At 36.6% G+C, this 15,394-nt stretch overlaps 1 protein-coding gene across 13 annotated transcripts in view; it reads left to right on the top strand.

Annotated features, from left to right (window-relative positions):
- Positions 1 to 15,394, top strand: part of MBD5 (methyl-CpG binding domain protein 5) — a 503,218-nt gene that overhangs the window by 316,119 nt on the left and 171,705 nt on the right. For 5 of the 13 annotated variants that reach the window (XM_050752183.1, XM_050752184.1, XM_050752179.1 and 2 more), the window contains exon 1: positions 116 to 9,434. The exons of 7 other annotated variants lie outside the window; for them this stretch is intronic. The gene's annotated coding sequence lies outside the window, so the exon portion shown is untranslated. Of the gene's footprint in view, positions 1 to 115; positions 9,435 to 15,394 lie in introns of those variants that run through there. One more of the 13 variants, XM_050752180.1, reaches the window with a different exon arrangement.

Below are 15,394 nucleotides of genomic sequence, written 5' to 3'. Positions count from 1 at the left end.
TAGTAAGAAAAGTCAAGAATATGCAGAAGATTAAGTTGATTAGTCTTTCAGACCAGGTCAGTTTTTGTGTTGAGCTTGTGCTTTGTTATTTTTTGTTTTGAGGTTTTAAAAGCATTTAGATGGAACTACAGTTACACATCTTCAGTTAATGGGAAAAGCATCAGGGTACTTGAAAACCTAGACAATTTTCTTCACAACTTAAACCATGCTAAAAAAGGGACTAAATAATACCCCAAAACTTGAGCGTACAGTGGCTCACACCTGTAATCCCAGCACTTTTGGAGGCCAAGGAGGGCAGATCACCTGAGGTCGACAGTTCAAGACCAGCCTGACCAACACTGAGAAACCCCGTCTCTACTAAAAAAAAAAAAAAAAAAAAATTAGCCAGGCATGGTTCATGCCTGTAATCCCAGTTACTCGGGAGGCTGAGGCAGGAGAATCGCTTGAAACTGAGAGGCAGAGGTTGCAGTGTGCCAAGATCATGCCACTGGACTCCAGCCTGTGCAACAAGAGCGAAACTCCGCCTCAAAAAAAAATTATTCAGGTTAACCACATGTAAAGAACCATGTTTAAATCCTTTGAAGTAATAGATGAGGCCAAAGTAATTCTTCAAAAAAATTCTTTTAATTTTTGTATATTTAATGGGTACAAGTGCAGACTTTTACATACATGTATTGCGTAGTGGTAAAGTCTGGGCTTTTATTGTACTTGCCACCTGAATAATGAACAATGTACCCAACAGGTAATTTTTCAACCCTCACCCCTTCCCATCCTCCCACCTTTTGTTGTCTCCAGGGTCTATTATTCCACTCTGTATGTCCAGGTGTTTCCATCATTTACTCCTCGCTTGTGTGAAAACATGCAGTATTTTACTTTCTCTTTCCGAGTTATTTCACTTAGCTATAATGACCTCCAGTTCCACCCATGTTGCTGCAAAAGACACAATTTCATTCTTTTTTTATGGCTGAGTAGTATTCCATGACATATATATACCACATTTTCTTTATCCAGTCCTCTGTTGATGGACACTTAAGTTGATTCCACATCTTTGCTTTTGTGAATAGTGCTGCAGTGACCATGAGTGCAAGTATCTTTTTGGTATAAGGATTTCTTTCCCATTGGGTACATACTCAAGTGGTGGGATTGCTGGATCGAATTTTGTTCTATTTTTAGTTCTTGAAGAAATTTCCCTACTGTTTTCCATAAAGGTTGTACTAATTTACATTCCTACCAATGGTGTGTACATATTTTTATTATCCCCATCCTCTGCAACATCTGTTGTTTTTTCACTTTTTAATAATAGTGCTTCTGACTGGTGTCAGATGGCATCTCATTGTGGTTTTAATTTTTATTTCTCTGATGATTAGTGATGTTGTGCATTTTTTCATGTGTTTGTTAGCCACTTGTGTGTCTGCTTTTGAATAATGTCTGCTCATTTACTTTGCTTACTTTTTAATGTTTTTCTTGTTGTTGAGTTGTTGGAGTTCCTTGTAGATTCTGGATATTAGCCCTTTATTTGGATGCAGAGTTTACAAAATTTTTTCCCATTCTATAGATTGTCTGTTTTTTCTGTTAATTGTTTCTTTTGCTGTGCAGAATCTTTTTAGTTTAATTTAGTCATATTTGTCTATTTTTGTTTTTCTGGCATTTGTCTTTGAGAACTTACTCATAAATTCTTTGTCTAGATCAGTGTTCAGAAGAGATTTCCTAGGTTTTCTTCTAGGATTTTGTAGTTCCCAATCTTACATTTAAGTATGTAATCCATCTTGAGTTAATTTTTGTATATGGTGATATACAAAAATTCTTATGCATATGGCTATCCAATTTTCCCAGTACCCCTTATTGAATAGGATGTACTTTCTCCAGTGTATTTTGGTTTTTTCCTTGAGACAGAATCTCACTCTTTCCCAGGCTGAAGTGCAGTGGTGAAATTTCGGATCACTGCAACCTCTGCCTCCTGCGTTCAAGCATTCTCGTGCCTCAACCACCCTAGTAGCTGGGATTACAGACATGCACCACCATGCCCAGCTAATTCTTTTATTTGTAGTAGAGACAGGGTTTCACTGTGTTGGCCAGGGTGGTCTGGAACTCCTGGCCTCAAGTGATCTGCTAGTCTCGGCCTCCCAAAGTGCTGGGATTACAGGTGTGAGCCACTGCACCCAGCCTCTCAGTGTATATTTTTGTTGACTTTGTTGGACATCAGTTGGTTATATGTATATGGCTTTATTTCTGGGTTCTCTATTCTGATCCATTGATCGTTGTGTCTGTTTTCATACCAGTACCATGCTATTTTGGTTACTACAGCCTTGTAGTGTAAACTGGAGTCAGGTTATGTGATGTCTCCAGCTTCATTTTTTTTGCTTACAATTGATTTGGCTATTTGGGGTCTTATTTTTTAGATCCATATTAATTTTAGGATTGTTTTTTCTAATTCTGTGAAAAATGGTGCTGCTAATTTGATAGGGATTGTGTTGAATCTGTAGATTGCTTTGGGCAATATGGTCGTTTTAACAATACTGATTCTTCCAATCCATGAGCATAGGATGTTTTTCCATTTGTTTGTGTCATCAACGATTTTTTCATCAGTGTTTTGTAGTTCTGTTTATAGAGATATCTCACATTGGTTAAATATATTTCTAGGGTTTTGGGTGGTTTTCTGTAGCTATTGTCAATGAGATTGCCTTCTTCATTTGGTCCTTTACTATATCGTTATTGGCATATAGATATGCTACTGATATCTGTGTGGTAATTTTGTATCCTGAAACTTTACTGGATTCATTGATCAAATCTAAGAGGTTTTTGGTGGAGTCTTTAGAATTTTCTGGATATAAGATCATATCATCAGTGAACAGGGATAATTTGACTTTCTCTTTTCCAATTCAGATACCTTTTTTTTTTTTTATCTTGCCTGATTGCTGTGGCAAGGACATCCATTACTGTGTGGAATAAGAATGGTGAATGTGGGCATCCTTATCTTGTTTCAGTTCTTAGAGGCAATTCTTTCAGCTTTTCCCCACCAAGTCTAATGTTGGCTGTAGGATTGTCATAAATGGCCTTTATTATTTGGAAGTATGTTTCTTCTATGCCTAGTTTGTTGAGGATTTTTATCATGAAGGAATGCTGAATTTTATTGAATGCTTTTTCTGCATCTATTAAGATGATCATATGATTTTTGTCCTTAGTTGTGTTTTGTGACGTATTACATTTATTGATTTGTGTATGTTGAATCATCTTTGCATAAATCCTGTCTCATCATGTGTTATGTTTTTGATGTGCTGTTGGAATTCTATTTGCTAGTATTTTGTGGAAGATGTTTCCATCTATCTTCATCAGGAATATTAGTCTTTAGTTTTGTTGTTGTTGTGTCCTTGTCTGGTTTTGGTGCCATATGGACCTCATAGAATGAGTTAGATAAAATTACCTCCTCCTTGATTTTCATCTGCTCCTGCACTTTTGTTTTATTGGGAGTTTGGGGTTGTTTTTTGTTTGTTTGTTTGTTTGCTTGCTTTGGGTTTTTTTGTGTGTTTTGTTTTTCTATTTTTTTTGACAGAATCTCACTCTGTCACTCAGGCTAGAGTGACAGCCTGAGTTATGGTTCACTGCAGCCTTGACCTCTCAGGCTCAGGTGATCCTCCCATTTCACCCCTCTCAAGTAGCTGGGACTATAGGTGCATATGTCACCACACCCAGCTAATTTTTGTATTTTTTGTAGAGACAGGGTTTCACTATATTCACTATATTGCCCAGGCTGGTCTCAAACTCCTGGGCTTAAGCATTCCATCTGCCTTGGCCTCCCAAAGTGCTGGGACTATAGGCATGAGCCACCGCACTCAGCCCTGTTGGGACTTTTTTTATTTACTGACTTAATCTTGCTGTTCATTGTTAATCTGTTCAAGGGCTCTATTTCTTCCTGGTTCAACCTCAGGGGGTTGTGTGTTTCTAGGAATGTATCCATCCCTCTAAGTTTTCTAGTTTTTGAGCATATAGTTGTTCATAATAGTTGATAATCTTTTGTATTTCTGTGATATCAGTTGTAATGTCTCCCTTTTCATTTCTTATTGTGTTTATTTGGATCTTCTCTCCTCTTTTCCTAGTCTATCTAATGGTTTATCAATTTTGTTTGCCTTTCAGAGAAACAACTTTTCATTTCATTGTTCCTTTGTATTTTTTTTTCTCTATTTGATACCTTACATTTTAAATAAAGGGAAACTAAAAAAAAGTTTCAAATCAAAATGCCAATAAGAATTTTATAACAAAAGAGTTCTGTGGTCAAATTAATTTGGCAAAATATACTGGATTGAACTGCATTCTGCAAGCATGTATTGCATTTCTGTAGATGTATATTGTTCAATGAAATATAACTTTAAAGTAAAGAGTTACATTATTCCAAATTATTATAGACCAAAGGTGTCCAATCTCTTTGGCATCCCTGGATCACACTGGAAGAAGAATTGTCATGGGCCACACATAAAATACACTAATACTAATGATAGATGATGAACTAAAAAAATTTACCAAAAATCATATAAAGTTTTAAGAAAGTTTACGAATTTGTGTTGGGCTGCATTCAAAGCCATCCTGGGTCTCATGCAGACTGCAGGCCATGCGTTGAACAAGCTTGTTATAGACATTTGAATTATGTCCTGTCATGCAGATAGGTTCCCAAGGGCCATTTTTGTGGTACCTGTTTTTGTCCCCTAAGTATGCAGATCTGGGAAAGCAGACCCACTCAGATCCCTACTAACTTGCCTAGGAGAAACATCTAGACTAACCCTCAAGATACTACTAATACATCTATCAATCAATCACAAAAGCCTGGAATTCTGAAAATACTAGATTGTAAATATTTTTAAAGCATCCCCAGTACTTTTTTACCTTTGTGCTTTTGCAAACCTTTCCCATTCCATTTACCTATTCTCTGTTTCCTCTATTTCTATATATTAAAATCCCAACTCTTTTTTTAAGAGATGAAGTCTCACTGTGTTACCCAGGCTGGTCTTGAACTCCTGACCTAAAGCAACCCTCCTACCTCGGACTCCCAGAGTGCTGGGATTACAGGTATGAGCTGCCATCCCCAGCCTCAATTTTTTAAAAATGCTATACTGTCTTTGAACCTTTCTTCAAGCTCTCCAATGGTAATTAAACTATTCCTTGTTTGGTTTACTCATTCTCACTTTGCACTTATTTCACTGATAGCACATCTAACAATCTGCTTTATTGATCGATACAATTATTATGCATGTATACTACACTAGACTCCGTAATATGACCTCTAATTCTTCCTCACTCTAGAGAAGCTCATAGGCTAGCCGAGAAGGCAGATACATAACCAAATTTCTACAGTGTAAAGTGATATGTATTCATAAAGGTATACAACACTGATGGTAATCAGATTGACCTGGGAAAATATGGACTAAAGTATTTGAATGTAAATTGGCTTATACAACGGAGCTTTTAGCTTCATTTATAACGTTCAAGTCTAAAGTAGAATGTTGTCATTCTTATTGTATGTAACTTACTATTCAACAGCTTGTAAGTGCCTTGAGGACCTGACCTGTGTATTATTCATTTTTCTATTTCCTATTGTACCTAGTACTATTTCAGTTACCTAGAATACACTCAATAAATGTTTGTTAAGTTTCATTAGTTTCTAGGAGTTGCTCTTTTTTATGAAATTTGATCTTAATCTGCAGTTTAATTTATCTTCATATTCAGACTCCTATTTTTTCCTACTTTAAAATGTAATTGTAGGGAAGGAGACAACACACAAAACTTACATACTTGGATTATTATTTGACTTTCTCAGTAGCAGTTTGGAAACCGTAGACTTACTCCATGGGCATTGCCTTTGCACAAAATATTTATGGAATTGCTTTTTTTCCACACTATTTTGAACACACATGTTAGTTAAATCAGAATTCTTAGTCCAACTCAATGTCATCTAAAACTAAGTTTAGTGGGTCAAAAGTTATGTATATATGTATATAACTTTTATATATAAAAACGTGATGAAGATAGATGCAAAAGTTATATATACCTTTTTAGATCAGACACAACAGGGGCATCTTTAAAGTTATCTTTAATTCAAAAACGTCATTCTTGTTTCATTATTTTCTTTTAAAAAAGTCATTATAGCTCAATTTTTAAATTCTTAATTGAATATTTTTAATTGAGAAAATGTATACATTCATGCTCATGATGATGATTTTTGCATTATTACATTCACTGTCATTAGGTAATGATAATGGATGTGCGACAAAAATCGGCCTCATTAGCTGATTATCTGAACCTTTACCTAAAGGAGCCTAACCTGGAGATAAAACCAAGGATATATCAGATGGAGCAAATACTGTAAAACAACATTTATTTCAACTGCACTTACTCAGTTTCTGAGAAATCAAACAGTAGTTGAGCTGAAGTTTACCTCTCCTTTAGCCAGAAAGAAAAGAAGTGCCAGTCAAATCAATCCTATTAGACATAAATAGATAGATACATTTAAGAAAACAAATGCTTTTTTAAAGCCTGTGAGCTCATTTGGAATATCCATTTACTTCCAATTTTTATTCTGACTTCAAAATATTTTATTTTATAAGTTTATGAAATCATCTTTTTAAAAATATGGACTAGGTACCTTTTTTCAATTTCCCCTTAATTAATGTTTTATTTATAAGTAATAAAGCAATTGTACTTCTCCAGACTGTACTAATTAAGCCCGGCAAAATTCACTTATAAGTAATTAGTACAAAATACATATTTTCATAAGGGTTCAAATAGGTTTATGGAGCATAAATATCACAGGGTAAAAATAGAGGTTTGAGGGGTACTAGCTTAACCTTTTATGTTTGATGTATCAGAAAGGCAAATGAGCTACTGTCAGAGGCATAACCTGGAGTGATTTGAGCAACAATTGCACATTGTTATATTTTATACAAAATATATATTCACAAATAATATCCAACATGTCCAGACTTTTAACAGGGTACTTTGGTTTTTATAAAAATTATTTAGAACTGTTACAAGGCATACCTTGCTTTGTGTAGGCATTAGGCTTGTTTTATTAAAAATTATGTTAATAATAACAGTTACCATTTGCATGCTGCTTTGAGTTTACCAAATATTTTTATATTTATCATGTCAGTTAATCCCAGAAACGTTGGAGATAATACCTATAAGGTAGGCAAGAGTTAAGACTCCTTTGGTTGTAAGTAAGAACATTCCCCCCACCACACACACACACTGCCTTAAGCCCTCCTGCCATACACGCGGACACACACACACACACACACACACACGCTCTCTCTCTCTACCTTAGGCCAAAAAAGGGTATGTTGGGTCATAGGATGGAATGTTCAGATAGGCTGATATGAGACTCCCAGCTGTTTCTCTCTGGATTAGCGGCATTGTTAACTCCAGTCTTGGTAGCCCTGACAGTTTTGAGTATCACTGGCCGTGATTTGGCTAAATGCCAATCTCTGGACCCATCACTGTAGACAGAGAGAGAGAAGGATATGCTGATTGACTTTGGCAGCTAGATACATCTCTAGAGCTGGGATAAAATTTCCAAAGCAAAATCCATATACGGCTACCAGAAGTAGCAGAAAAGAATGGTGAGAAGTCAAACAACAAACATCCACTCCAGCAGATGCAATCATCTCCACTTTACAGATGAGAAAATGGATACTCAGGCTGAATGACCTACTCAAACCTAGGTCTTCTCATTACAAATCCTGCTGTAGATTCCTTAAAGGAAAACAGGGATGGAAAAGAAAAGAGACGTGGTTTCAGGTATGACATCTATTTCTAGTCTATGTTTTGTAGTTAATCAGGCATGATTGTCTTTAGGGAGATAAGTGAGTTTGATCTATGTGGGGTGGTTGAACAAGACATTGTGTGAAATAAAATGTCCCAAGATGAGTGTGGAGGAGTAGGAGGAGGTGCAGTGGACATGATCCTTATGATCCCAAGTTAGGAATTTTGGAATACTAAATAAAAATAGCTAACAAGTATTAGCTACTTACTGTGTCTCAGACATTTTGCTAATTACTGTTCATATATCATTTGACAATCACCACATTCCTATGAAATTAAGATTTTACAGATAAGGGAGCTTAAGCAAAAAGAGGTTTAATATCTTATCAAGGATTATATAACTAGAAAGAAATAGAGCCAGGATTTGAATCTAGTCTAGAACCTATGCTCCTACCCACAGTAGTGCCTGTTTTTGTCATGGTTACCAAGTAAAGTAGTGATGTTTACATATCTGCCATATGCTGGCTTCCATGGCAGATACTTGTCTGGTACAATACCTGTTTTCTAGAAATTTCTCCTCTGAAGTTGTATGACACAGCAATTCATATGCAGCACACTTAAGAATTTATAAATGCCTACTAAATTTCCACAGACTATTAAAATTAATTGTATGCTTTTTTAATTTATCAAAGTTACACATCAAATTATTTTAAAAATTAAGTAGTCATACAAGATTTACAACAGCAGTCTCCTGCTCTAAACTTCCTTCCATCATTTTCCAATCCCCAGATGCAATCATTTTCTTTTTTTTTTTTTTTTTTTTTTGGTAATTTAAGATTTGCTTTTGTAAAACCATGTGGACAAAGATTAAATGTTATGCTTGCATTTTGAACATTATAAATACGAAACACAAAACAGCCAATGTTAAATACTGATTGCTCATGCCTGATGTGGATTTAGATATTGAGTATTTCCCATTTTATAGAAGGAAACTTTCAAAGTTTTGTCAATGCTTAAAGTATGTACTGTTATTCCTCACCAAAATCTTCATGAAATTTAAAAGGCTGATATTAAAAGTAGTTTTTTTCTTAAATATGCTAAGACATGTGAGTTTGGATTAACCTTCAGATTTTCAAGGCATGAAAGATATACAAATAGAGTGCCCAGGAATATGTTTTAACACATTTAGGATAAGTTTGTTTACAGTTGTGGCAGGAATGCCTTTTACTTTCAGACATTGAAAAAAAATACCCTAAGCAAACATACAGGGTGTTTTGGGTCAAGTTACTTCTTAGTACAAATAATACATTGTAGCAATCAATTTTTAAGCCAAATTCTTAAAATCACTCAAAAAACACTTGCATTTTATAAGTGTCAAACAATGCATTTATGTAATAGAAGATACAACAAAAACTAGAAATAAAAAATCTCACACTACATTCCAAGTACCAAAATAAGAAAGAAGAAATTTGCAAATTCTTTTTTAACTGTGTCTTTTGGTAATTATAAAACAGAATATCTCTAAATCACATGATTATGTTTCTACTTCTTGATTTTTTTTTTCAGTTTCACAGATAATCTACTAAATCCTTACTATGCAAGCTGTAAACTTAGATCTCTTTATGATCTCCTACCCTACTGCCACAAGCACACCATCATTTCTATATAGTTATATAAAGATTTTGGTAAGTTTAGTATTCAATTGTGCATGTTATTATAATGATATAAACTCAGTTTGTAGCTGAACCATATCGTGTATCTAACTCTGCTTTTCCTAAACTTAATAATTGTCTTGTCATTTGCTTGGTTCCCTATGTACTTATTTCTGATTTGGTTGAAAACTGTGTCCCACATAGTACAGATCCCTTTTCACTATCAACTTGAGGCTTATTTTTGTCCCTGTTTTGAATTGGATCTCCCAGTTTTCGTGTCTTTTCCTTGTTGAGTTGGTCTTGCCTGTCTGAATATGTCTTTACTGTTTACTGACATTTGATTGATATTGTGCCTGAGTATAGGATTCTGGTTTGTAATTCATTTTCTTTCTGACTTTTTATGGCTTCCCTCCATTGTCATTTAGCCTCCAGTGTTGAAAAGTTGAAAGATATTCTGATTTCTGTTTTACCTATTTTTCGTTTCTAGAAGCTATTAAGATTTTCTATTTCTATCAGAGATTTGAAATTTTATTAGGATATGCCCTTTTGGAGACCTATTTTCATTCATTCAGCCAGGTACTAGTGAGCCCTTTTAATCTGAAAATTCATCTTCTTTAGTGCAGGAAAATTTTTATAAATTATTTTTTTGAATTTTTTTCTTTTCATTTTCTTGGTTCTCTCCTTCTGTTATTTGGATGTTGAACCTCCCAGACTAATTTTCTAATATTCATGCCCTTTCTCTCCTATGTTCGTTTTCTTAGTGTCTTTACTTGCTGGGAGATCTGACCTTTCTATTGAGTTCTTCAATTTTATCATCATTTTGTCTCTCAGCAGTACTTTCTTGTTCCCTGAATGTTCTTTTGTTTTTGTTTAGACCATCTATTCTTCTTTCATGGATGTAGTTCTTCTCTTACATGTTAGAAACTTCTTTGAAATTTTATGTCCCTAAGGAGTCTTATTTTCTGTTTGTTTTACCCTCCATCTTTCCTGTTAAGGGCTTTCCTCAGAAGTCTAGTGGTCCTTGACTGACACCTTATAGTTAAGGTAGTAAGGAAGTGGATACCTCGATAACACATAATTGGGGCTTAATGACTATGAATTTCCTAGATCTGACTGCTGTTTTATCCAGGAACCTAATGTTTTATTGAACTTCTTTCTTTCGGGCCTGTTAGATTCACCAAAGAAGTATCCTCCACTTTCCTACCTAGAGGCTATAAGATGGGCTGCTAGCATTGTGTGAACCAAGTAGAAGAGGACTTAGAGTCTCAATATTCAGCAAATAAAATTTCATTCAGTTTTCCCCCTTTCAACAGAGTACCCTACAAAATTTCTCAGTTCAAGGCTGGGCACGGTGGCTCACACCTGTAATCCCAGCACTTTGGGAGGCTGAGGCAGGTGGATCACTTGAGGTCAAGAGTTCAAGATCAGCCCAGCCAACATGGTGAAACACCATCTCTACTGAAAAAAATATATATAAAAATTAGCCAGGTATGGTGGTGCATACCTTTGATCCCAGCTACTTGGGAGGCTGAAGTGGGAGGATCACTTGAGCCCAGGAGGCAGAGGTTGCAGTGAGCTGAGATCACACCACTGCACTCCAGCCTGGACAACAGAGCAAGATGCCATCTCAAAAATAAAAAAATTCCCCAGTTCAAGACTATTTTACTCATGCCAAAGAGTGAACTTTTGGTCTTCTGCTAGGATGAGAGAGGGAAAAGTACTTGGCTGGTTGTGAATGGTGGCAGTTAATTAGAAAGTATCTAATTCTTTTTAGTTTCTTCTTCATTTGTTTGTTTGTTTGTTTGTTTGTTTGTTTTTGCTACCTATTCTTTTATTCCTCTAAAGAAAGTATCTAATTCTTAAATAAATTTCTAACCAAGTTTTTTATAGTCTTATCTTTATCTTACTTTCATAAGCACTGGCTGTCACCAATTCCTAAGTCTTTTGGAAATTGTAGTACAAAATTGCTCCCTAGCTTATCATTACCAACTGCTGGTTTAGGAACCAGCTTGCTTGGGTCTGCTAAGTCAGTTTGCAGTAGTCCTGCTTTCTAGCTTCCAAATTGTGGTTACTGTCACTCATCTCTCATTCTCCTTTTTCTTATTTGTTTTGATTTTTTTTTAAGAGACAAGGTCTCATTCTGTCACCAGGCTGAAGTGTAGTGGTGCTAACATAGCTCATTACAACCTGGAACCCTTGGGCTCAAGTGATCCTCCTGCCTCAGCCCCACAAGCATTTGAGACAACATGTGTGTGCCACTAAACCTGACTACTTTTTTTTTATATTTTATAGAGGCAAAGTCTTGCTATGTTGCCCAGGCTGGCCTCAAGCTCCTGGCCTCAAGTGATCCCCTTACCTTGACTTTCCAAAGCACTGGGATTACAGACATGAGCCATTGTACCCAGTCTTGTTTTTGCTTTTTAATAAAATATTTAACATAAAATTGTATTTTAGTTTGGTTTTGGAAAGGGATAGATTTAAGTACATATGTTCAATCTACCATCTTTAATGAATAATAGATACTGTTGATTTTTATTATCTGTTGTGAAGTTTCTTCTTTTTAAAATTTGTTGGATTTGAGGCAAATACCTTTTAAAATGACAATATCTATTTGGAGAAAGTGGAAAATTATATATCCAACCCTTGTACTCAGTCTCAGGGTAAGACTTGAGGAGATTTCTGTTTATGTATCATATATTTTATATTTAAATGTTTATATATTTAAATGCTTATATTATGCTTCCTTCACTGCATGTAAGGGTGTTTATTACTCAGTAAACCAGGAGCAATAACTAGGAGTCATATATTACAGAGTTTAATCTCTTTTAGTTAGGACATGTGATAAGATGATCAAATATTCCAAATCAAAAGCTAGGCAACTGACCAGGTGCAGTAGCTCATGCCTGTAATCCTAGCACTTTGATAGGCCAAGGCAGGCAGATCACTTGAGCTCAGAAGTTCAAGACAAGCCTAGGCAGCAAAGTGAGACCCCATCTCTACAAAAATTATCCAGGCGTAGTGGCACATGCCTGTAGTCTCAGCTACTCAGGAGGCTTAGGTGAGAAGGTGGCTTGAGCCTGGGAGGCAGAGATTGCAGTGAGCTGAGATCCCAGTACTACACTCCAGCCTAGGGGACAGAGCGAGACCCTGTCTCAAAAAAATAATTAATTAATTTTAAAAGCTAGGCAACATAGTTTAAACTTTAAAGGAAGGTTGAGCATGCCTGTAATCCTAGCACTTTAGGAGGCAGAGGCAGGAGGATGGCTTGAACCCAGGAATTTGAGACCAAGGACAACATGGCGAGCCCTGTTCTCTACCAAAAATAAACAAAATTAGCTGAGCGTGGTGACTCTCACCTGTGGTCATGGCTACTTAGGACCCTGAAGTGGGAGGATCACTTGAGCCCAGAGGTCAAAGTTGAAGTGAGCCATGATCGCACCACTGCTCTCCAGCCTAGGTGACACAGTGAGACCCTGTCTTGAAAAAGAATAATAATAATAAAATACTAAATAAATAAATAAACTTTAGGGAAAGAAGATAGGCCCACCAACCATGAACCAGACAATGTGCTTTGTATGTTTTATTGTCTTACATAATACATGTATGAAATGATTTTTGACTTCTATATTTTATGGATGAAGACTCAAAGATTCAGAGAACTTGTTTCCCCAAATTCATACAGCTAGTGCATGACAAAAGTCGAATTCAAATTCAAGATTCATTTATTTCAAACTTAATGCTCTTTGGAAGTGAGTCTGTATAAGATAAGGTGGAAGGTATGGGTTCTACATATGGGACTACAATAAACGTCCCAAAACTTGGAGAAAAGTCAAAAAAGTTACTATCAGAAACTGTAATCAGAAAATCACACCATTCTATTTTCTCACACCCATGTCATTGAATCCTTGTAACACCCCTAAGAGCTGGCTGTGTAAGTTTAAGTTTTGTAGTTATTGATCTTTTTTTTTTTTTTTTTTTTTTTTTTTGAGATGGAGTCTCGCTGTGTCGCCCAGGCTGGAGTGCAGTGGTGTGATCTCGGCTCACTGCAAGCTCCGCCTCCTGGGTTCACACCATTCTCCTGCCTCAGCCTCCTGAGTAGCTGGCACTACAGGCACCTGCCACCACACCCAGCTAATTTTTTGTATTTTTTAGTAGAGATGGGGTTTCACCGTCTTAGCCAGGATGGTCTCAATCTCCCGACCTCGTGATCCACCCGCCTTGGCCTCCCAAAGTGCTGGGATTACAGGCTTGAGCCACCGTGCCTGGCCATAGTTATTGATCTTAAATCTGTAAAACATTATTTGCCTATATTAAAAAAATTGATTGATCTCAGTGTCTTTTCCTGGTACTCCCACCAATAACATTTCCACAGATAAATTTGAAGTTACTTGGTCATTTCTGAATTAAAATTGATTTCAGCTTTAAACTAAGATTCTACCCCTCTCTCCTATTTGTATCACTTCTACTCTTCTTTTCTTTCTTTTCTTTTGAGACAGGGTCTGGCTCTGTTGCCCAGACAGAAGTACAAAGGCTCAATCCTGGCTCACTGCAACCTCCATCTCCTGGGCTCAAATCATCCTCCCATGTCAGCCTCCCTTGTAGCTGGGACTACAGGCATGCACCACTACACATGGCTAATTTTTGTATTTTTGGTAGAGGTAGGGTTTTGCCATGTCACCTAGGCTGGTGTTGAACTCCTGGACTCAAGCAGTTCTCCCACCTCAGCCTCCCAAAGGGCTGGGATTACAAACGTGAGCCACCGTAGCTGGCCTCTTCTTCCCTTTCACTCTTCCTCAAGTTCCTGAGGAAGACTGACAAATCATAAGGCATCATCAACATGTATGGGTTTGCATATTCTTTTCTGTCCTTGCTGGCCTCTTTGAGTAACTGCTTGGCCCTTGGCCTTTTGGTACCATGTGCCAACATCTACTTATGTCAGTTCCACTTGCTTGGCCTCCGAACTTCATTTACTGGATCCACTGCCATAGTCCTTGCTGTAATTTCCAATTGTGAGAACCATGTATTCCTTACCCTTCTCCTTTATGTCTTCCAGTCTCCTTTATGTCTTCCAGCTTAGTCTTAGCCACTTTTGCACCCCTCTCATGATAGAAGCTTCAATAACTTTTCACATGCTCTGCCACAATACAATGGAATGTTTAGGATTCAAAAATGTCTTCAGACAAATCTTCCCATCTACCTTTCTCAGCCTTTGTCTTTGGTACCCAATGCTCAGATACCTTAATCACAGCCCCTCCAAACTCTTCCCTGCCCAGCAGCCAGTACCTTATTTATTTGCATGAGAAAACATCTAATACATTCTCTTGCATTCTTGTGTACTCTGTGTTTTTAATGGTACTCTAAGTTTTTAGTGGTATATTTTTATATAAAGAATACAGCCATATTCTTTATATAAAATAAAATGGTTATATCCTCTTGCATTTTTGTCTACTCTATGGTTTTTATCATGTAAGCTTTATACAATGATGCTCTTAAAATAACAAGGCAGCTTTGTATGTGCTGATATGATCAGTTGACAAAATATCTTACATGAAGAAAGCAAGGTATAGAACAGTATGCATAACCTGCTTCATTTGTGGAAATGTATGTGTAGTATGGCAATGCATTGAACATCTCTGGAAGGACATATGAAAGTGGTAATGGGGTTGCCTCTGGGGAGTGAAGAAAACAGATGGCTGGGGGACAAGACTGGGAGAGAGATTTTTTACTCTCTTTTTGTATCTTTAAAATTCTATGTCATGTGAATAACCTATTCAAAAAATAGATACAAGATAATTATGAAGCATCTGTAATTTGGCTTCTTCACTCTTACTAATGTCCAGATCTCCTATTCTCAGCCACGGTTAAAAAGTAGCTTTATTGGCAAAGACATCTTTTTTTCCTTCAGTGCCTCCTGACCTTCCATTCTTTCTTGTAGGACTTTACTGAAGGCTGCATAAAGCAGCCAACCTGCTCCAACAGTCTGAATTTTTCCC

The sequence above is a fragment of the Macaca thibetana genome, chromosome 12 (assembly GCF_024542745.1).
Source record: "Macaca thibetana thibetana isolate TM-01 chromosome 12, ASM2454274v1, whole genome shotgun sequence".
Taxonomy (NCBI): Eukaryota; Metazoa; Chordata; class Mammalia; order Primates; family Cercopithecidae; genus Macaca; species Macaca thibetana.
The sequence above is the reverse complement of the archived record's forward strand: the minus strand, read 5'-3'. Positions and strand labels throughout refer to the sequence as shown.